Source organism: Artemia franciscana, chromosome 9 (genome assembly GCF_032884065.1).
Source record: "Artemia franciscana chromosome 9, ASM3288406v1, whole genome shotgun sequence".
Lineage (NCBI taxonomy): Eukaryota > Metazoa > Arthropoda > Branchiopoda > Anostraca > Artemiidae > Artemia > Artemia franciscana.
This window is the reverse complement of record NC_088871.1, coordinates 33,996,712-34,018,823: the sequence shown is the minus strand read 5'-3', so window position 1 is coordinate 34,018,823 and position 22,112 is coordinate 33,996,712. Positions and strand designations below refer to the sequence as shown.

The window sequence follows — 22,112 nt, the reverse complement described above, 5'->3', positions numbered from 1 at the left end:
ATTTTCATATTAGTTTATTTATAAACCAACAACCAGATCGGTTGGAATCGAGGCCATCCTTAATACTTCAATGCATAAGCTGGCAACGCCGATGCCGGACTTTTGAATGAAAGTTCACTTTGGCTAGCCATATTTACCTCATATATTGAAGTAAATGGTCTATCCCTCCTCCTTGCTCATCCGAAGCTATTGAATATTGGGGATTCGCTTCAAATGTAAACTGAGTCTGTTGTGGATTGCTTACCACTTATGAAACACTTTGTCGTAATGAACTGTAAGTAAGAAGTGACAACTCACTATTAACCAAAATTGAAAAAAAGCAATTTGATAGCAATTAATATTTGAAAAGAACTGAATTTTTATGTATATTCCAACACTGTATGATATTCGTAAATTTAATGTTACCCATCAGTTCCAAGCCAGAGAAAATTTGTCTGGTTTTCAAAAAGAAAATAAGCACACCTTAGTATCAAGTGATACTAATGAAAATCATTCCATCAGATTCAGTATACAAGAGGAGCCTATTGAACAAATTTCCGCTCCACTCAGCAAAAATAGAGTATTTTGCATTTTTTGGCAAAAGATAATTGATACTTTTTCCCCCAGGGATGATTGTATTGTCCAATGGTCATAGAAAATTGGGAGAGGACTCATTCGAACGGAAATCAGCCATATGTCCTTTCTAAGAGACCAAAAATATTTAAGAGTAAGCAGTTGCAGGCAGACATTTCCAAGGGGGACGAGAGCTTCCCAGGGAGAAATTTCGATGGCCGGGAGGTGGGGGGGGGAAGAATTACCAAAATAATTTTTTCCCAATCCAAGCAGCTTTGTTAACGAACCACAATGTGACAGGAAGTTACACTAAAACAAAAACAAACAAAAATATTCTTTCGACTGGTTGAAAATAATTCATGTCAATTCCCAATCGCGAAATGATTCTAAAAACGATCGAAAATTAGCTAAAAAATACATTATCGATCGAAAAAATTAACTAAAGCACGAACGATTTTCTGGGGGGGCATTTTCAGCGAGGAGGGAATGGTCTAGACGGAATTTTACAAAGAGAGAAGTAGTTAAAGCAGGGGTGAAATTTTTACGAAGGAAGTTTTTGTGGGAGGAAATTCCAGGAAAATTTGACACAGAGAGAGGAGGCCAAATTCCCGGCAAGGTTTGAATAACACTCCGATATTAAATGAAAAACTAATTTTTACTGAGAATGAGGAGCAATTTTAAAACTTAAACGAACAGAAATCGTACCGTATATGAAGGGAGCATCCCCTTCCTCAATTTACTTTTTGCGTTAAAGCTTTGCTTTTGGCCCAGTCCCTTAGGAACGATTCCTGAAAACCAATGGTTGTTTAATTGAAAAAAGAAGCTTGCAGTAAAACGAGAGAGGATTTCAAAATTACAAAATGATTACATATGTCAGATTATTTATTTTGAATTTGTGCCCTTGCGATTTTTGCACCCAGGACGAGTGCCCCCTTAGTCCCCCTCCCCTTAAATGATCTATGGGGAAAGGGGTGTTGTCAGACTTGTGTAAAAGAAAAGCCTAAAATGTATTTTTAAAATATATTTTCTGATAATTCTGCTCCGAATTTTCTTCTGCTAGTCTAAGGGGAAATAAAGTCCCTTTGTTCAGAGGGGTCATAACAAATATGAGCCAAAGCTGAGACTCAACCATTAATTGGGTCGCGTTTTCTATTTAATTTGGTCAAAGTTGAGGTGCTTTCACTACTTTGATTAAATCAATTAAAATACACTATGCGCAAACTACTACTACTTTTACTGCTACTACTATCAATGCTAGATGTTACTACCACTAGCAAGGGTAAAGGTATTAAGGTGAAATTTTGAGGAAATGTTTAGGAGGCTGTTGAACTAAATAAAAACATAGTATGCGTACATGGGTGGTCATTCGCCTGTTTTTTACATTTAGGCTTTGATATTGGGAAGGGTGGGGCATGTTTGATCCTTGGTCTCCAAAAAGGCTATGGGTATTAAAGTTGAGCTTTCAAAGAATGTCGAAAGGAGTGTTGAGCTACATGAAAACACACTGTGCTTGTAATTTGTCAAAAGGGTATATCAGCAATACCCAGGAACTTTTTAGAGTATTAAGTCGGAACTTCCTAGATATGACTGGGGGAGGAGGCATATTCAACTGTTAAAAAGGCAGTATAGGCACTACTTCTGCTAATAGTTCTACTGCAATTACTAGTGCTAATAAAGCTAAAGAATTGTCTTTAGGAATTGTGCTCGGATTATTTTGGGTACTTTGGGCGATTTTGGTCTGACTAACCGTATTTCAAACAATAAGCTGTATGTTAAATGTGGCTCTGTTTGGTTATCTAGGCCGAAAATGAGAAAAAGATTGAGTGGCTAGAACACCTGCTGATGATGAAGGGTGAGAGATTGCCAAAGATCGTCCTTTTAGTCAAACCTTCTAGGGTAAAACTAAAAGCAGGTTGTCCCCGAACGAGGGGAGATAGCTCCTAAGAGTGGATTTAAAGAAAATTGGGAGGGTGTAAAGAAGGAATCTATAATAGACTGGAATGGAGGAGGAAATTTTGGACTGGAGGAGGAAATCTTCTAGGGTCAAACTAAAAGCAGGTCGTCCCCGAATGAGGGGGGATAGTTCGTAAGTGTTTTTATGAGCCTGGAATGCAAGTAGCAAATGTTACGCCAGGAAGAGCTGGATCTATTCAAATTTCCCAAAAACAACTGGCACCAAGATTTCCGCTTGCTCCACAACAAGCCATCATCAAAGAAGCAAGACCCAGAATGCCAGTGATCTACATCTCTGCAAACCAAGGGGAGCTGGCTGGACAAGGACAGCACCTTCTTCTAGAGACAGAAAACAGCAAACCTTTACCAATTACCATGCGTAAACCGTGCACCATAACAAGGTCAGGGACAAGACCAAACACTGCAGACACCATCCCAGGTATCAGCACAAAATATTGTGAAACAATCACAGTTGGACAAAATGTAGTTTAATAAAAAGCGGCTGTCAGAGCTAAACATAACCAGGCTGGTGGTAGTGCGGTTAGTGGACCACTGAGGACTCTAGAAAAGGCTAAATTAAAATTGAAGAATATCCTAGCGACACTCCTCAAACTAGGCAATGATCGAGCAGAAGGTGCCTCTAAAAATGTATCTACACTTGTTCTAGCTTTAATTGATCAAAAAATTCAACCTGCAGAATTTACACAAAAAATCCAAAAAGAACTAAATTTGTAAGAGAATCAGAGCTTATCGCCCTTCCTTCAGAAAACACTACCATACCTTCGGTATTCTTTAGCTACGGGAGAATAAAAATTGATGGACTTGTTCCACCATCTCTAAATTCAGCAACTGCTCTACCACCAGTTGTCCCAGCAAGTCCCATGTCCCAACTTGGCTCCAAAACAGTCGCAAATGTTCCATATAATCAGAGCCATTCAGCCTAACCAATTTCAAAGACCCCATACTCAAATAGCTGTCTGAGCTCCTGTCGCTACCCAACATACAATTAGTACACCACATGGACCACCTAGAACCCCAAACATACAGAACAGAATAGTCATCCCGAAACGAAAGGTGCCCTATAGGAATTTGGAACCTCCTAATCAGCTTAAAACAGTTAATAAAGGAATAGAAAGTCCTGTGTCCATGTGTAGTTTTGTCCAAAAGAGTATCATATCCAAAGAAAACAAATTCAGCTCGTCTCTTAATTCCTCGACTGTCCTTAGTGGTGATGATGATATCAATGACGTGGCAACAATAGTTGGAGTCAATTTAGCAGAGAAATATCAAAGACTCCTAGATCCCATTAAATTAGTTGGAACTCAAATCTGATCAGTTGAAAACGAAATATTTTTTCCACCAACGTCATTACAAGGAAAAGTGCGAAAGGTCTTATCCCATTATCCTGCCATAGAAGAGATATCCTCAGATTTCATTACCTTACTTAGTCACGCTGCTCAAGAACGACTCAAAAATATATTGGAACGCCTATCGGTTGTCACGGAACATAAAATGGAATTTAGTAAGAACAAAGGAGATTATTATGTTGGTCAAGATGTTATAGCTCAAACTAGATTTCTCGAAGACTTTGAGAAAGCAAAAAGAAAAAAACACGAAGAAAATGAAAGGGAAACATTCCTAAAGGCTGCCAAATCCAGATCTAGGACTGAAGACCCTAAACAGCAAGCAAAGCTAAAAGCCAAAGTTAAAGAGATGCAATGGGTGGAGATGGAAGAGACGCGTCAAACGGAAGCCAATCGTGCAGCGTTACAAGCAATCGGCTCGAGAAAGAAGCCAAAATTAGAAACAGTAGCAACCAGAGTCGCTTAGATGCCTTATTCTCCAAGACGTAAGAGGCCGACTGTTCGCAAAATGGTATTTAAATTAGAAGAAGATAAAGAAACTTGAAGGTTATCATTGTTGTATAAAGCCTTTGTCAATTATAGAGAATTGAATTGAATGCAGTATTAGAAATTGTATGCTATGTTGGCCTAAATTCTTTTCAACATCAAAGAAATTTACAAGATTGAACGTTTGGAAAATTCTTGTTTGCTACATATCAAAATTTTTGTTTTTAAGTAAGCTATAAATTCGTTGTTAAAAAAAGCCCCAAGATACGAAAGTATGCCTAGTGGACGCGACCTCGTTCGCAAGGGGTGGACTAACGGTCTCCACAGGTGACCTTTAGACTAACTCAACGGGAAGATTTTTTTTTGTAAAATGTAGAGTTGTATTTGTCGTATTCGGTCACCTCCTACTTATTTATTTTACTCATATAAACTTATCCATATGTATCATGATCTTACATGATCTTATTAGCTAAATATACACACTTGCTTAATAAACTACATCCCAAAGTTAATGGTTATTGTCACGAATCTGGTGAGGGATAAAATTAATTTTACCGTTTGGATTTTTGGGGAGCCAGTGTTTTCCTCCTCTGAAAATTCTCTCACCCATGGAAAATTTCTCCCATAACTGGAAATTGAACAGCCAAAGAAAAAGTTCAGATTAGGTACATATAATGTCAATTAGACATCGTAAGGGGAAAGAAAAGGACCAGGTATCAAAATAGTTTTAGGTCAGGGGCTGGTTGGTCGCCAATCACTTTTGAGTAATAAAAAAGGACTAAAACTTTCAATTTCTGATTAATATAGCATAGATATAGCATTATAGGATCCAAAATCCATTAATTTTTGATTTAAAATGGAATAGTTGCAGACATCAAGTAAACTGCAAAAAAAAGCAAAGACAGATACTTCCATTGAGTCAGAGGAAATTCTGGCATTAACATATATATATATATATATATATATATATATATATATATATATATATATATATATATATATATATATATATATATATATATATATATATACATATATATACATATATATATATATATATATATATATATATATATATATATATATATATATATATATATATGTATATATATGTATATATATATGATATAAATGAACAATATTATAATAAATTGATACAAAAAGTTGAGAAAAAGTGATAAAATACTTAAAAATGAAAAAAAAAAAAAAAAAAAAAAATCAGAGTAAAAACTACTCACAGAACCAAAAAATTAATAATAATAAATTACCTCAGGCGATATTTTACTGAACTTGATTGTTGGTTTCATCCATTCCAATATCCTTACAGCCTTTTGGCAGCATAATCCAATTATCAGTTTTTTCACTCTTTACACTAGATTCATCCTTCTCTACAATTTCAACAACTCTATCACCATCAACAACTACTTTGCCAGATTTCTCTATCAGGATTTCTTCAACCAAAATAGAACCACCACAAACACTATCTACATCATTTTTGTGAGGTTTATCCTTTGCCCTGTTGAAGTTTGTTTTTTGGCCTTTTTCATGAGGCCCTTTACCAGGTGTTTTTATGTCATTCAAAATTGAGATTTGCTCACTAACACTGTACACAAAAGATTTTTGAATTTCTTCAGCTTTGTTTTCCCTATTCACTTCACCAATGACAGATATTTTAGAACTACATTCACCTGAAGGAGCACCTGTTCAAAAGGAGGCTCATTCACTGCTGTCAAAGTTTGTGACTGAGGTACATGGCCATCCATTTTATTGACATTTAAAATTTTCACATTGTTTTGTACAACCTGCACTGGTGAGCCAATCCAGAAACTTGAGCCAATTCAGTGTAGTAAATAAACAATTAATAGTCCAATTTTAAATTATTTTAGAAGATGGGTTAGAGTATGCCATGGTATCTTAAAGCAAATTGTTTGAAAGTTTGCTAAATTGAAATGTAAATAAGTATTGAGCTTTCCAAGGCTTGTAGTAGCAAAAAAAAAGAAGAATATTTGCAAAAATGGTAGGTACATCCCCACAGGATGGTAGATCTTTCTGCACTGTTCCATGGGAAGGTCATCTCCCACCCGTCAGATTAAAAAAAAAACAACTGATAATTGGATTATACTGCCAAAAGGCTTTAAGGATATTGAAATGATGAAACCAACAATCAAGCTCAGTAAACTATCGCCTGAGGTTTTTTTTTTTTTTTTGGTTCTGTGAGTATGTATCTTTAAGTATTTTATCGCTTTTTCTTAACTTTTTGTATCAACTTATTATAATAATGTTCATATATATATATATATATATATATATATATATATATATATATACATACATATTATTTAGAAGATTATATGGAAATTTGAATGACATAAAAACACCTGGTAAAGGGCCTCATGAAAAACGTAAGAAGTCCAATGAAGTCCTTTGAAGAAGCTTCATCGCTGATTTGAGGTGAAATTTCATTTAAAGATGCATCAGTACCGTGCCATGTATCTTGTGTCTTGTAGCTTTATCTTGGATATTCATTAAACACTTTCAATTCAGTGAAGTCCTTTGAAGAAGCTTCATCGCTGAAGGTATTTCTAATTCAAAACTTGAATCCATGCTAATATCCATTGTGTTGTTGCTTTGTGTAAGTTAGTTTCACAACTAGAAAGTTTTGACGAATTCAATTCTTTATATGAACAAACCGCATAGGTCTTAGATATTTGCACCAATCAATGCAAAGAGAATTGATGACGTACGATATTGGGCAGATATAATCGCTAATGAAACGGAAAAAACCGTTTCACCGTTGTAACAGCCCAATTCGTCTGTGTTTCTTGACTGTAACAGCCGCACGTAACAGCGATATTTTAATTATGGTTGTAATTAAAATATTACGGTCTAAAATATTACCTTTGTGATAACACAGTGTGCGTTTAACTTTTATAAAGACGCATAACTGTAATAATCTGTAATAAAATGTATCTGCGTATCAATATTTGTGGGAATGACTAGTAATTGTTAATTTGAACTACATTCTTGAAATTGGGTCCGCTTTTTTTATAAAATTGGAATAAATCAGAGATATTCAATAATTAGTAAAAAAAATTGATCAGGGTTCCAATGACATTTCTCTTGTTACAAATGCTATTGTAGAGTTGTGAAGTTTTTAGTTTCTTCCATCTGTTGATTTTCCTGTAAAAGATATAAAACTTGCTTCTCCAAAATAAAATTCTCAGCTTTTTTTCTTCCAATAATTTTTGTGCTGCCTTTTGACTTTGAATCAATTTTTTCGTGTCTTCTTTGTCCATTTCACTGTTTTTCTTTTTCGTCTTCTGTGCCAAATTTTTCTATTTTGTATTTGCCACCTCCTGCATTCTTTTCAACTATTCAACTTGCTACAACTTCTTGAAACTTCGAGCTTGAAACTTCTACAGTAGTGTTCTCTGATACACTGAATGCGATGGTGTGACATTCTATGACTTTTAGGGAGTGTTTCCCTCTTTTTCAAATTTTTTTTATTGTTTTTCAACAGAGAACTGAAAATTAGAAACAAATAATCAATAAAAAAAATTAGAACGATTCATACAAAAAAACGCTATTCCCAACTATTCATAAAACAATATATATATTCAAAATCATTAGTTGTGGTGAAAAATAAATTTGTTTCATTTAGTTTTTATTTTTGAAGCCAACATGTTACATGTCTTTCTTTTAACACAAGTTAGACCATAGCAAATACAAGACTGCCCTCTATTTCAAGATTTGAAGCATAGAATAACAATGTGGTGTCTTTCTTGCAATTGATAGCATTTTGCATTCCGTGTGGAATAGAATTTACTTGAAGCGTTCCGTTTTGGACATTTTGCTAGACAGCTTAAATCCTTTGTACAAAATATCCTCTTCAATGGGGGCTGTTTTGCCTTGTACGTAAAATGCTGTTAAAGATTACGCCCATACTCCGTTCCAGTTTTGTCTAACATCTACAATTTTTTTATAAATAAAAAAGAGAATATCAGAGAAAAATAAGATAATACATATTTTTGTTTCGTGAGCATACGATCTGAATATCTATTTCACAAATGATATCCAAGTTAATAACAAACAACTTGAGAATTTAAAAAAAAATATACATCGAATCTATGAAATTTAAAGTAGTTCATGCTTTCTTCATACTAACAGCATCATGTTTTATACCCCTTTCCAGATGCCTAAAATTTAAACCCAATCCCCATTAGTATTGTAACATATAATCCCTCCTCCTGCAGAGAAATGCAATAGGCAAGTCAGGGTGTAACGTGGCACGTACAAACTACCTTTCAGCAATTTCTACTTAGTAAATATATTTCTTTATGCTTTACGTTTTTTATGCTTTTTTTTTTGGGTTTAAATCTTCTTATTCCATAAAAGAGAGCAAATAATTTAAAAGTTAAATGTGTCAGACTGGACGTCAGACCGTTGACATATAGTAATATCCTTTTTTTTAATCCAGGTTCAAATCTTGAAGTTTGAAAATTTTCATCCGAAGTTCTTCTTTGCACTTATTCAAAACATTACTGTTAAAAAATTTAGCAAAATGAAATAATTATTCTGAATCTTAGCAAATTATGTCATTTTAAGCTAAATCCCAAGCCTTAACTTTCAACATTTCTTTGAATTAAAATAAGACGGATTTCACAAAAAACTTAACAAGTATTTTCCTAATAGGGAAGACTTCAGCATTCTAGGTTTCTAAGGAAGTTACTTTTGATAATAACCAGAGCTGGGATAGTTCCATAATGCTGGATAATCATCAATAAAGCACTGTATAGCAAAATGAGACGGTAGCACCGCGGTGAGATTAAAAAAAAAAACTTTTCGTTTAGCTTAGGTTTAATATTCAATATTTCTCTTTTTCACTTGTTCTTTTTTTTTGAGTGGACACGGGGGAAGAAACTTCAATTTCATGTTAGTAATTTACAATTATTTAAAGAAAAAACATTTGTGCTTTAGCTTTTGACCAATATTTGCTATTTCTCTTTTTCGGGTTCTCTTTTAAGTCAGCATGAAGGAAGAAAATCTCATTCCAAGTAAGTAATTTTTTAATTATTTAAAGAAACACACAATAGTGCTTTAGTTCACGACTAAAATTTGATATTTCTCTTTTACAGATTCTCTTTTGAGTCAATACCGAGGAAGAAAAGTCAATTCCAAGTAAGTAATTTATTAGATCAAAATTTCTTGTGATAGTGACAATTATCTGAATAATGTTTAAAAAGATAGTTACATGTTTAACAGGGGCGTAATTTACTATGGGCCAGGGGAGGGGTGGGCAACTGCCTCCTCCAGCCCTAGTTTGCCCCCTCTTCCCAGCTGAAATTTATTTTCTACTAATAATCTTGTAGTAACTAAGCCTGTATAATTCATGCATCCAGAGAAACAGGTTAGTTTTCTTTAGCATATCCTTTGCTTTATGGTGTTATTCCAAAGCTTAGAAAAATGTCAAATGTCACCCAATACCAGATGACACTGATATCCTGATGACTTAACCGCGGTAGCTTCTTGTCCCACTACACTTATTCCGTAATTTACTCGTTAAACTAACGGGAGTTTAGAATCAATAAGCATGCAACATGTTTCAAAAGATATTACATGTTTAACAGGGACAGTTTAACATGTTTGACAGGGACATAATTTGCTTACTGCCAGAAGGGGGGGGCAACTGCCTCCCCCAGATCCCAGTTTACCCCCACTCCCAGCTGAAAATTATTTTCTACTAAAAATATTGTAATAGTATATCCTTGCTTTTATGGTACTTTATGGCTCATTTTTCTTTTTTCACTGTCATTTTCGCTGGATTTGGAAAAATTGGCTACAACTTTGCCCCCCCCCCTCCCCCAGGATTTTGACAAAATTACAACATTGATGATTTAGGTCTACCTTTAGATACTAGATATTTCGGCGTTGTGAGAAACCAGTAAGCTCTATACCTCGATGTCCATATCCAACCCATTGATGTTACCATCCCCAACAGGTCTTATAACCCCAGCATGCAAAAGCATAGTGTAGAAATTAATAATGGGCTGTCAAACTTCCAGTTGCACAAAGGAATGTCTTTGATAATTTACTTTGTCCAATTCACTCAACAACCAATTGACAAGCATTTGACCTAAATTGATGATTAATATGAAACAAATTTTTAACAGTTTACGCATATTGCTAAATAATTGCACTTTCCTGGCTGAAGGGCCAAGAAACGGAGATCAGCACCGCCGGTACGGACTGTAAAAGTCTAATGCCGTATCCTTTACCTTTTTTTTACCTCTCAAAAGAGGGAACAACCATTTTTTCAAAGTTTTTTTGTTTCGAAAAAAATTGAATTGGATGACAGAATTTAAACTTGATTTGAACATGCTATGCATAGAGGGGAGAGTCAATAATTTGTAATTTCAGACCGTGATTTGAAGAGCAGCCAACTTTAAATTCCATTTTCCGAGCAATACAAAAATATATAAGAAGAAAAAGCTTACAACAGGATAAAATCGATAAAACTAAAATGAAAAATTCTTCAAAACAGTTCCAGCATCCTTACCTCAGCGAAGTTCACTGGAACTGTTTTGAAAAAAAAAATTCTTTTAGTTTTATTGATTTTATCCTGTTCTAAGTTTTTTATTCTGTAAAACTTGCAGAAGTTGGTAAGTTTTTTCGTCGTAAGGCAGAAGTTCAACCTTGTAATAAGAAACGTACGCAGAATTTGACTTTGGGAGTGTTTTGGGAGGAGTATTAGAGCAAGAGTTATAACTTATGTAGCATAACATATCTATTATAAATAAGAATAATTTAGTGAAATCTCATTAGTTGTGGAAAAAATATTGTAGCAAACATATTGCATTATATTTTTTCGTTTTAATACAAATTAGTTTTTTGAAGAAGCTTCATCGCTGATTTGAGGTGAAATTTCATTTAAAGATGCATCAGTACTGTGCCATGTATCTTCTATTTCGTAGCTGTATCTTGGGTATTCATTAAACACTCGCAATTCAGTGAAGTTCTTTGAAGAAGCTTCATCGCTGATTTGAGGTGAAATTTCATTTAAAGATGCATCAGTACTGTGTCATGTATCTTGTTTCTCGTAGCTGTATCTTGGATATTCATTAAACACTCGCAATTGAGTGAAGTACTTTGACGAAGCTTCATCGCTGATTTGACGTGAAATTTCATTTAAAGATGCATCAGTACCGTGCCATGTATATTGTATCTCGTAGCTGTATCTTGGATATTTATTAAACACTCGCAATTCAGTGAAGTTCTTTGAAGAAGCTTCATCACTGATTTGAGGTGAAATTTCATTTAAAGATGCATCAGTACTGTGCCATGTATCTTTTATTTCGTAGCTGTATCTTGGATATTCATTAAACACTCGCAATTCAGTGAAGTTCTTTGAAGAAGCTTTATCGCTGATTTGAGGTGAAATTTCATTTAAAGATGCATCAGTACTATGCCATGTATCTTGTATTTCGTAGCTGTATCTTGGATATTCATTAAACACTCGCAATTCAGTGAAGTTCTTTGAAGAAGCTTCATCGCTGATTTGAGGTGAAATTTCATTTAAAGATGCATCAGTACTGTGCCATGTATCTTGTATTTCGTAGCTGTATCTTGGATATTCATTAAACACTCGCAATTCAGTGAAGTTCTTTGAAGAAGCTTCATCGCTGATTTGAGGTGAAATTTCATTTAAAGATGCATCAGTACTGTGTCATGTATCTTGTATTTCGTAGCTGTATCTTGGATATTCATTAAACACTCGCAATTCAGTGAAGTTTTTTGAAGAAGCTTCAACGCTGATTTGAGGTGAAATTCCATTTAAAGATGCATCAGTACTGTGTCATGTATCTTGTTTCTCGTAGCTGTATCTTGGATATTCATTAAACACTCGCAATTCAGTGAAGTTCTTTGAAGAAGCTTCATCGCTGATTTGAGGTGAAATTTCATTTAAAGATGCATCAGTACTGTGCCATGTATCTTGTATTTCGTAGCTGTATCTTGGATATTCATTAAACACTCGCAATTCAGTGAAGTTCTTTGAAGAAGCTTCATCGCTGATTTGAGGTGATATTTCATTTAAACATGCATCAGTACTGTGCAATGTATCTTGTATTTCGTAGCTGTATCTTGGATATTCATTAAACACTCGCAATTCAGTGAACTTCTTTGAAGAAGCTTCATCGCTGATTTGAGGTGAAATTTCATTTAAAGATGCATCAGTACTGTGTCATGTATCTTGTATTTCGTAGCTGTATCTTGGATATTCATTAAACACTCGCAATTCAGTGAAGTTCTTAGAAGAAGCTTCATCGCTGATTTGAGGTGAAACTTCATTTAAAGATGCATCAGTACTGTGTCATGTATCTTGTTTCTCGTAGCTGTATCTTCGATATTCATTAAACACTCGCAATTGAGTGAAGTACTTTGAAGAAGCTTCATCGCTGATTTGACGTGAAATTTCATTTAAAGATGCATCAGTACCGTGCCATGTATATTGTATCTAGTAGCTGTATCTTGGATATTCATTAAACACTCGCAATTCAGTGAAGCTCTTTGAAGAAGCTTCATCGCTGATTTGAGGTGAAATTTCATTTAAAGATGCATCAGTACTGTGTCATGTATCTTGTTTCTCGTAGCTGTATCTTGGATATTCATTAAACACTCGCAATTCAGAGAAGTCCTTTGAAGAAGCTTCATTGCTGATTTGAGGTGAAATTTCATTTAAAGATGCATCAGTACTGTGCCATGTATCTTGTATTTCGTAGCTGTATCTTGGATATTCATTAAACACTCGCAATTCGGTGAAATTCTTTGAAGAAGCTTCATCGCTGATTTGAGGTGAAATTTCATTGAAAGATGCATCAGTACTATGCCATGTATCTTGTATTTCGTAGCTGTATCTTGGATATTCATTAAACACTCACAATTCAGTGAAGTTCTTTGAAGAAGCTTCATCGCTGATTTGAGGTGAAATTTCATTTAAAGATGCATCAATACTGTGCCATGTATCTTGTATTTCGTAGCTGTATCTTGGATATTCATTAAACACTCGCAATTCAGTGAAGTTCTTTGAAGAAGCTTCATTGCTGATTTGAGGTGAAATTTCATTTAAAGATGCATCAATACTGTGCCATGTATCTTGTATTTCGTAGCTGTATCTTGGATATTCATTAAACACTCGCAATTCAGTGAAGTTCTTTGAAGAAGCTTCATCGCTGATTTGAGGTGAAATTTCATTTAAAGATGCATCAGTACTGTGTCATGTATCTTGTTTCTCGTAGCTGTATCTTGGATATTCATTAAACACTCGCAATTCAGTGAAGTTCTTTGAAGAAGCTTCATCGCTGATTTGAGGTGAAATTTCATTTAAAGATGCATCAGTACTGTGCCATGTATCTTGTATTTTGTAAATAATAAATGGAACTGATACCCATTCCGATTGATTTCAGTGCAGGACGAATACCAGCAAAAGATAGACAAGGTCTTTACAGAACTGGATATCAGGCTGATTGTTGATGATATTGCAGGCATTGGTTATAATGATGCTGAACATGACGCCAAGCTGAGGGCAGTACTCCAAGCCGCAAGAGACAAGGGAGTGCGGTTCAACAAAGAAAAATGTGTTTTTGACACTACTTCCATCACCTACTTCGGACACAGACTGACAACAAGCAGCATCACCCCAGACCCAGAGAAAACCAAGGTGTTAGAAAACATGCCCACGCCCCAAAAGCAGGAGGAACTACAGACATTATTAGGAATGTACAATTACTTGTCTAGATACATCCCCAACCTGGCTACACTGAACAAACCCCTCAGAGACCTGTCCAAACAGCAGAAGTTCAAATGGAATACAAGCCACAAGGAGGCCAAGAGAGGGATTCAGAATGCAATCTCCAAAAACCTCTCCTACTTTGATCCAGATGCCAAGGAGATAGAGGTGATCACAGATGCATCCCAGCATGGTCTGGGTGCCCAGCTATCAATGGACAGAGCAACCATTGCTTTTGCATCTTGCTCTCTAAGTGAGACAGAGCAGCGTTACTCCCAAATGGAAAAAGAGATGCTTGCAATAACCTTTGCCTGCAAAAGATTTCACCTGTATCTGTTTGGAAGAACGATCTGCATGACCACAGACCACAAGCCTCTTGAGTTGACCTTTGGGAAGTCTATACAAAGGGCACCTCCAAGGCTGCAGCAAATGACGTTGGCTATTCAGCTGTATGATATCAAGCTTAGATACAAACCTGGAAAGACTATCCCTGTAGCAGACACCCTATCCCACCTGCACCTTGCTGATACAGACATTGAGTTGCAGGTGGACATGGAAATTCTGGTTCACTCAGTCCTTCAGACCATACCCATAGCAAGCCAAAGGCTAGCACAAATATGTAGAGAAACGACTAAAGACGAAACACTGAACTCCCTGTTGGAAACAATACAAGTGGGTTGGCCAAACAATAAAAAGAGCCTAGACAGAAAACTTGGGCCCTTCTGGAATTATTGCTATGAGTTGGCAGTACTTGATGGCCTTGTTGTTAAAGGGGAGTGCATAGTCATCCCAAGATGCATGAGAGCAGGCATATTAGGCCAATTACACTCTTCCCATCTAGGAGTGGTGAAGACCAAAGGCAAGAGGGCAAGAACGTCTGTATTCTCGCCAGGCATCACTCGTGATATTGAGAGGCTGTTCAACCAGTGCAAGGTATGTGCCAAGTTTGCCATGAACCAACACAAGGAGCCAATGATCCTGCACAAAATACCCGACTACCCATTCCAGCATGTAGCTGCTGACCTGTTCCAGATCAACAGACAGGATTAAATGGTCACTGTCAATTACATGCATCAGTTCTTTGAGGTTGATCGCCTGACAAACACCACATCATGGCCAATCATAGCATAAGGCGCAAAGGAATTTGAGCAATTCAAGACTGACTGGGGAATAATACACTCAACCTCAAGCCTAAACTACCCTCAGTCCAACAGCTTAAGTGAAAAGGCTTTTCAAATAGCTAAAAGACTCATGGTGAAGGCTGCTGAGAGCAAGAGTGACCCATATCTGGCACTATTGGAGTATCAGAGCACACCCATTGATGGATTTGCCCTGGCTCAAATAATGGTGGGACACCAACTGAGATCACTCCTGCCCAGCATCACACAAACTTTGCAACCAGGAGCCTTCCAATTTAACCAATTCAGACAACAGAGGGAGAAGGCCCAAGAGAAACAAAGCAAACACTATAATCAGCAAGCAAGGAATATGGAACCACTGAAAACGGGTCAGAAAGTGTGGGTCCAGTTGACTGACCAGGGAACCTGGAAGAAGGTAACAGTTTGCAAGACTGACGACAGCCCTTGTTCATACTATGTGCCTTTTTAAGAAGGAGGGATGTTTCACCGCAACAGAATGCACATCTAATCAAGACAAGACCAAATGGTGACTGACATGCACAATGGTGCTAGTTGCCAAGTCGAAACTTCGAGCGTCTGGCAATCAAAGAATGTTCCTGATCCCTTAGCTGATTCCCAAGAGACTGCAGACCCCCCTACAGTGGAGTCTCCAATATCAAAGCAAGGTGTCCCAAACAAAGAGGCGGAGGCCATGGATCTGGCTCAGGCAGAGCAGATTAACCAGGGAAGAAGCACAATGGCAACTTGTTCTGGTCGTCAGGTGAAACCCCCAACAAAGTTGAATTTGTAGAAAAGAAGGGAGATGAAATGAACTTATTGTACTGAATTAAAAAAAAAGAAGATGAAATGAACTTATTGTACTGAATTATAAAAAAAGGCAAGTCATTCTGATCATCAGGTGAAACCCCTGGAGAAGTTGAAGTTGAGCAAATACAAAAAAAAACCATCGTTGATTCACACAAAGAAAAGAAAGAAGATGAAATGAACTTATTGTTTGCTTTTCCTTATATATTAATGCTAATGCCTGTGTGCTTGCTTGCAGTTGCCTTATTATGCTTTTGTTACAGGTGCTTGGGTCAAATGTACGTATTAACTGAATAGAACATCAAAGAAATCATTACATACATGGATAAAGAATCTTACCCCTTTGTAAAAACAGGAGCTCCTAAATTGCTAAAACCATGCATGGGCCACATCCACATTCCCTAATATCTGGAAATGTTCATCTTCCACCAATTTTAAAGAAAAATAAACCTAAACATGGCCCTGAGTCATATAGACCTATAATGATTACTCCTGTGCTGGGAAAAGTAATGGAAAAAATGATTTACCATCAGCTGCTATGGTTTGTTGAGAAGAATAATCTGATACCACATACTGAAACTGGCTTCAGGAAACACCATTCATCAACAGATGCTTTCATATTGCTAACAAATGCAATAAATGAATCCCTATAAAAAAAATAATGTCCTAACTGCTGCATTCCTACACTTTGAAGGAGCATATGATAATGTTGACCACCAGATTCTTTTACTTAAGCCTGCAAATCTTGGACTACCGCCCAAACTCGTATCTTTCATAGAAAACCGAATTTTCATTGTTTGCATAGGTTTAGCTTCTTCACCCAAAACTTCAATAACCAAAGACCTTCCACAGGGTACAGTCTTGAGCTGCCTCCTCTTTTCACTATTTCTCTGGGGCAAGAACCTCCCACATACCAATCTACAGTATGCTCATGATATGGTATTATGGGCAACTGAGAACACCTTTGAGATTGCACATTCAAAGTTGCAAAATGCACTTTTTACCTATCAAGTAAAAAGTCCAATTTACCTATTGCACCCACAAAGTCCAAAATTATCCAATTCCACCATAAGTGAAATAATTCTAATGCAAGGCTAACAGAAATAAAATACTTATTCCAGAGGACAATCTAATTAATTATCTAGACCTCATACTCAACCAAAAACTAAACTTCCACCTTCACATCACAAACACAATAAAAAATGCTATAGAAAAATTAAAAGGATACTAGCCACATCTTAGGGCTTTAATGAGAAAACACTACTCCAATTTTATAAATCACATATAAGACCCCATATTGATTATGGCCTCATAGTTTATAATGCTTGTGCTAAGATCCATATGCAAAAAATCGAAAACAGCACAAAATGATATAATCCATCTCATATTTGGTCTTAGGAAACCAACAAATACTAAGTTTCTGCTTACTGAGAGTGGATTATCACCAATAAATGAAAGAAGAAGATCTCTACTAATTTATTACCTTACAAAAATTGAAGCCAATGAGTCTCATACCCTGCATAACTGGTTGAAAAATCCATCTATATTTAGAGGCATTGCAAATGAATAACCAAATACCCAGAAGAAGTTCCCAGTGCCAGTAAAATCTATTGCACCCACATTCCCCCAAAGCCCCCATGGAATTGGTCAATCCCCATAATAAACACTGATTTCTCAAAGTGGACCTACAAACTTACCCCCATTGCTTTTTATACAGAAAAAATCTGCCAAGCTCAATAATGTTGCATATAAAAACAATTTTCAAATTTTTGTTGATGGGTCCAAAATGAATGACAAAGTGGCAAGTGGAGCATATATTCCAACCTATAATATTGCTTTAGGCAAGAGATTACACAATAATGCACCTGTAATGTCTGCCAAGTTAAATGCCATAATCATGGCATTAGAGTTCCTCATGGTTAATGAATATATGACTGTAAGTTTTAAAAATATTATAATATGTTCTGACTCCTTATCAAGCCTTGAGCTGTATTCTTAAGCTTCTCAGTATAAGATGGATATTGACACATTTCTTTGTCTTAGGATTATTGATATTCTTGCTTCAAAAGGCATTTTAACTCATCTCCAGTATATTCCAAGCCACTTGGGTATAATAGGTAACTATAAGGCAGATGAAATACCAAAAATACTTTAAATATTGACCAGCCAAGTGTGAGACAAATTCCCATTATTGATATTTACCACTGGAGACTTACACTGGTACTGATAAATAATAAGAATCCAACCCTATCACATTTCCAAGATTCATCATAGAATTTGGTCAGGTTTGAATGGGCTAAATTTTCAAGTGTTTTCATATCAGCTCCCTAATTCAAGTGGTGATGTTCCCTCTTCCCCCCTTTGCAGATTATGTAATCTTAAAATGAAACAATCAATCATTGTCTATTCAAATGTAATATGCTGATGTCTGCACAGTATACCCTGCAATATAAAATATTAGAATGCTTTAAACCCCACAAAATTCTACTAACAGCCAAGAGTCTTACTGACCATACTTGCACACAGAGCACAGAACTCAATATATATTCACTTATAATTTAACTGCTAGAATCAAAAGATTTACTGCAAGAAATCTGAGCAGATACAAAATAAATAAGACAAACCAGCTCCATCACTCTGTCCACCTCACAGAGTGAGTCAAAAGGAAGAGGACTGAATAGTCATGACTGAAAAGCCCACATCTGCTGAAAAAGAAGAACAAGCAGATCAGTTACAGATTCATAAGATGCTATTAGATGAGTTTTTATAGACATCCTTGTCCTGAAGCCATGATATCCACCAGAAAGAATGCCATTCTTGGTCACATGCACTATAATTGTGCCCCAGACTATCCCTTTGATAAGTTTGGGCACAGTCAAGGTCAGGCTAATGGGTCAATAGTTCTCAGACTGGGTTCTAGATCCTTTCTTTAATATTGAAGGAATTATGGTTATCTACCAATCTGCAGGTAGGCTACTAGTCAGAAGGGACAGCTTGAATAGTGAGCAGAGTGGCTTAACTACTATATCTGCAAGTTCTTTCAGGAGCCTAGGATGTATACTGTCTAGGCCTTTAGCTTTGTCAGGGTCTAATTTCCTCAGCCTTTTTTTTAAATCTTGTCCATTGTGTCACAATTTTTTGCATTGGGAGCTTGACCACTTGGGGAGCTGGGTACTGTGGCTGAACAGGGGGTCTACAAGAAGTTGGATGCACATGTGTTGTTCAGAAAATATGCAATGTCTTCCAAATCTTCCAGCTTTTTTCCTTCAGGAATGAAAGAGTTTGTCTACTCTTATCTTTAGTAGATATGTATCTTCAGAACCTCTTTGGGATGTTCAATACCAAGTTATCTTCATAGTCAGTTATGAAGTGCCTAGTCAGTTGCCTTAGTTCCTTGCTCTTGCAAAATGATCCCAGTGGTGTGTGCATTTGCATTTCTTACACTTTGAAAAATCCTTCTTCTCACTGTTCACAACCATTTTAATAGGCTGGTTCAGGTATGGCAGTGTTTTTGGTGCCTTCAGGAATGAACTTGAAGTGCATGTCCCCTCAGCTTGGAGCAGTGTTCTTAAAGTAGCTCAATGTCTCCCTTAATAATCACTTGGTCCCATTCTACTTCCTGTAATATCTCCCTGATTTCTTATACTTTGAAAAATCCTTCTTCTTACAGTTCACAACCATTTTAATAGGCTGGTTCAGGTGTGGCAGTTTTTTGGTGCTGTCAGGAATGAAATTGAAGTGCATATCCTCTCAGCTTGGAGCAGTGTTCTTAAAGCAGCTCAAAGTCTCACTTGACAATCACTTGGTCCCATTTTACTACCTGTAATATCTCCCTGATTTTGCTGTAGTTAGTGTAAGTTTGTTTAATGCAATTGTTTGTTTGTTGACTAAGAATCAAATTATGGCAGATACAGATTTGGTCACTGGCACCATTGAAAGGGAGGTATTCAGTGCTCACTACCAATCCTTGGTTGTTAGTCCTTGGAGTGATGATAATCTGTGTGGTTGAAAATTAAGTGCAGTATATTAAAAACAAAAATATTAAGGACTGAATTCATACATCTAAACGCAATTATTACCAGTCGTTTCAGAAGAAGTTACTGAAAAGAACAATATATAAATTACCTGAATTGGTGTTTAGTCAATGCAGTATTTGGTCATTGAAATCTGAATTCTCAGGACCTGTTTTGTTTACGTGATGATGATAATGGTGAATCGGTACATAAGATAATACTGCGCTCTCTGTATTTAAAATAATAGATTGCTATCTGTATTACATTTTTCCGCTTAGCGTTGCCGCTCGTTCTCAAATTTTGGCGTCCAATAGCTCAAAACCCGCAACACCCGAAAAGGAGTCGATAAGTGTGCTGTCTCTGGTTGTATTCTGAGCAAGTCCTCGCCAGCCATTCAGTGTGACGAATATGATAAATGGCTCTGTGCAACATGTCTAGGAATGAGTATGGCCGAATACAACATTTTCTGTAAAATGAACGAAAGACTTAGAAGTATCTGGACATGCCCATTATGCAAAACGGGTTCTAGTAAACCAGATGTTCCAAATATAGTGAACAACACTCTCGACTCCCATTGTAGTGAAATGCGTGACATGTTTGCTGGTTTCAGATCTGATATGCAGACTTCATTGAACACTGTGAGGGCTCAGGTGGAAACGCTCGAGACGGCTATACAATCGAAAGTTTCCGTAGATGATGTGCAGAAACTTGTGGAAAATTCTATAACCACCCGTCTCGAAACAGACGTCCGCAAAATAGTGAGACCAGAGCAAGACAGAAACAGAAGATGACTTAATCTGATTGCCTATGACATTCCTCTGCAAACCAACGATGCTCAATTCATCTCAACTTACTTAAAAGATGAATTTTCAGTTAACGTCAGGGCTATTACTAATTTGAAACGTCTACCTAATGGTAAGAATACAAGTAACCTAGACAGACCCAAACCAATCCTTTTTTCTATAAGAGACTACAAAATAAAACTGGATATATTGAAGGCCTTGAGAGCGAGGAGGGGGAGTATCTCTTTCTTTGCTGATGCATCCAATGAAGACCGCCAGAGAAGGAAAGAACTAGTTGAAGAGATAAAGAAGCGTGCAGCAGCCGGTGAACAAAACTTTGTCATCCGTGATGGCGCCATTGTATCAAAAAAATGTGATCCCCTGGGGGGAGGGATTCCTTCCCCCCTCTATCGATAGTTCACTAGACTTACCCATATCCTTTGTAAATAGTGCATCAAGCCTAGCCAGAAAGACTTCTATTAGTTCAACCTTTGTTTCCGCGGCTTCAGTTTCAAGCTCTTGCTCTACATAAGTGTTGCATCTGATTTGTATGAAACCGACTGCATCACTGCTAGCTCGGGTGACTAAAATCCGTATCAAAGTTGCAAAGTCAGAACTAGCAACAGCCCAGCCAGACAAAGAAAACGGACGCAACTACGAATATTATACACAAACATTGGTTCTTTAGTGCCAAAACTTTCAGAACTAAAAGTGTTACCTTATGAAAAGGATGTAGATGTTTTCTGTGTTTGTGAGGTGTGTCCTAAGAACTCGTTGACCAAATTGGATGACGCACATATTCAAATCCCTGGACACTTACTCCTGAGCAACCTAGATAGTAACCTGTGTCGAAGAAGATTGGCTATCTACACTAGGCTTGGAATCAAGGTAGATAAAATTGATTTTTGTATTTCTCAACCTACTAATGCTTGGTCAGAACATGTATTAGTTAGACTTCTGATTTGATTCGAAACTGTGAATATTGGTGTGCTTTACCGTAGCCCATCAGCTGTAAACCAACTAGTATCTCACCAAGCAGTTTCTAACCTAATACAGATGTTTTGAAATTTAAATTCATCACTTGTGCTTTATGGTGATTTTAATATGCCAGAAGTTTGTTGGTTTGAAGATATCTGGTACTCTCCACCTAATAACCCCTCCTACACAACCACCCAAATCCTTGCTGACAACTTCCTAACTCAGATAATAGTGCAACCCACTAGATTTAGACATTC

General features: G+C 36.6%; 1 protein-coding gene across 10 annotated transcripts in view; it reads right to left on the bottom strand.

Annotated features, from left to right (window-relative positions):
- LOC136031311 (uncharacterized) overlaps positions 1–22,112 on the bottom strand; it is a 118,508-nt gene that overhangs the window by 5,425 nt on the left and 90,971 nt on the right. For 5 of the 10 annotated variants that reach the window (XM_065710772.1, XM_065710773.1, XM_065710774.1 and 2 more), the window contains 2 exons: positions 10,310–10,488; positions 5,624–7,879 (listed from right to left, as the gene is read on the bottom strand). The exons of 1 other annotated variant lie outside the window; for it this stretch is intronic. The gene's annotated coding sequence lies outside the window, so the exon portion shown is untranslated. Of the gene's footprint in view, positions 1–137; positions 273–5,623; positions 7,880–10,309; positions 10,489–16,609; positions 16,730–20,207; positions 20,327–22,112 lie in introns of those variants that run through there. 4 more of the 10 variants (XR_010618492.1, XM_065710771.1, XR_010618493.1 and 1 more) reach the window with 3 other exon arrangements.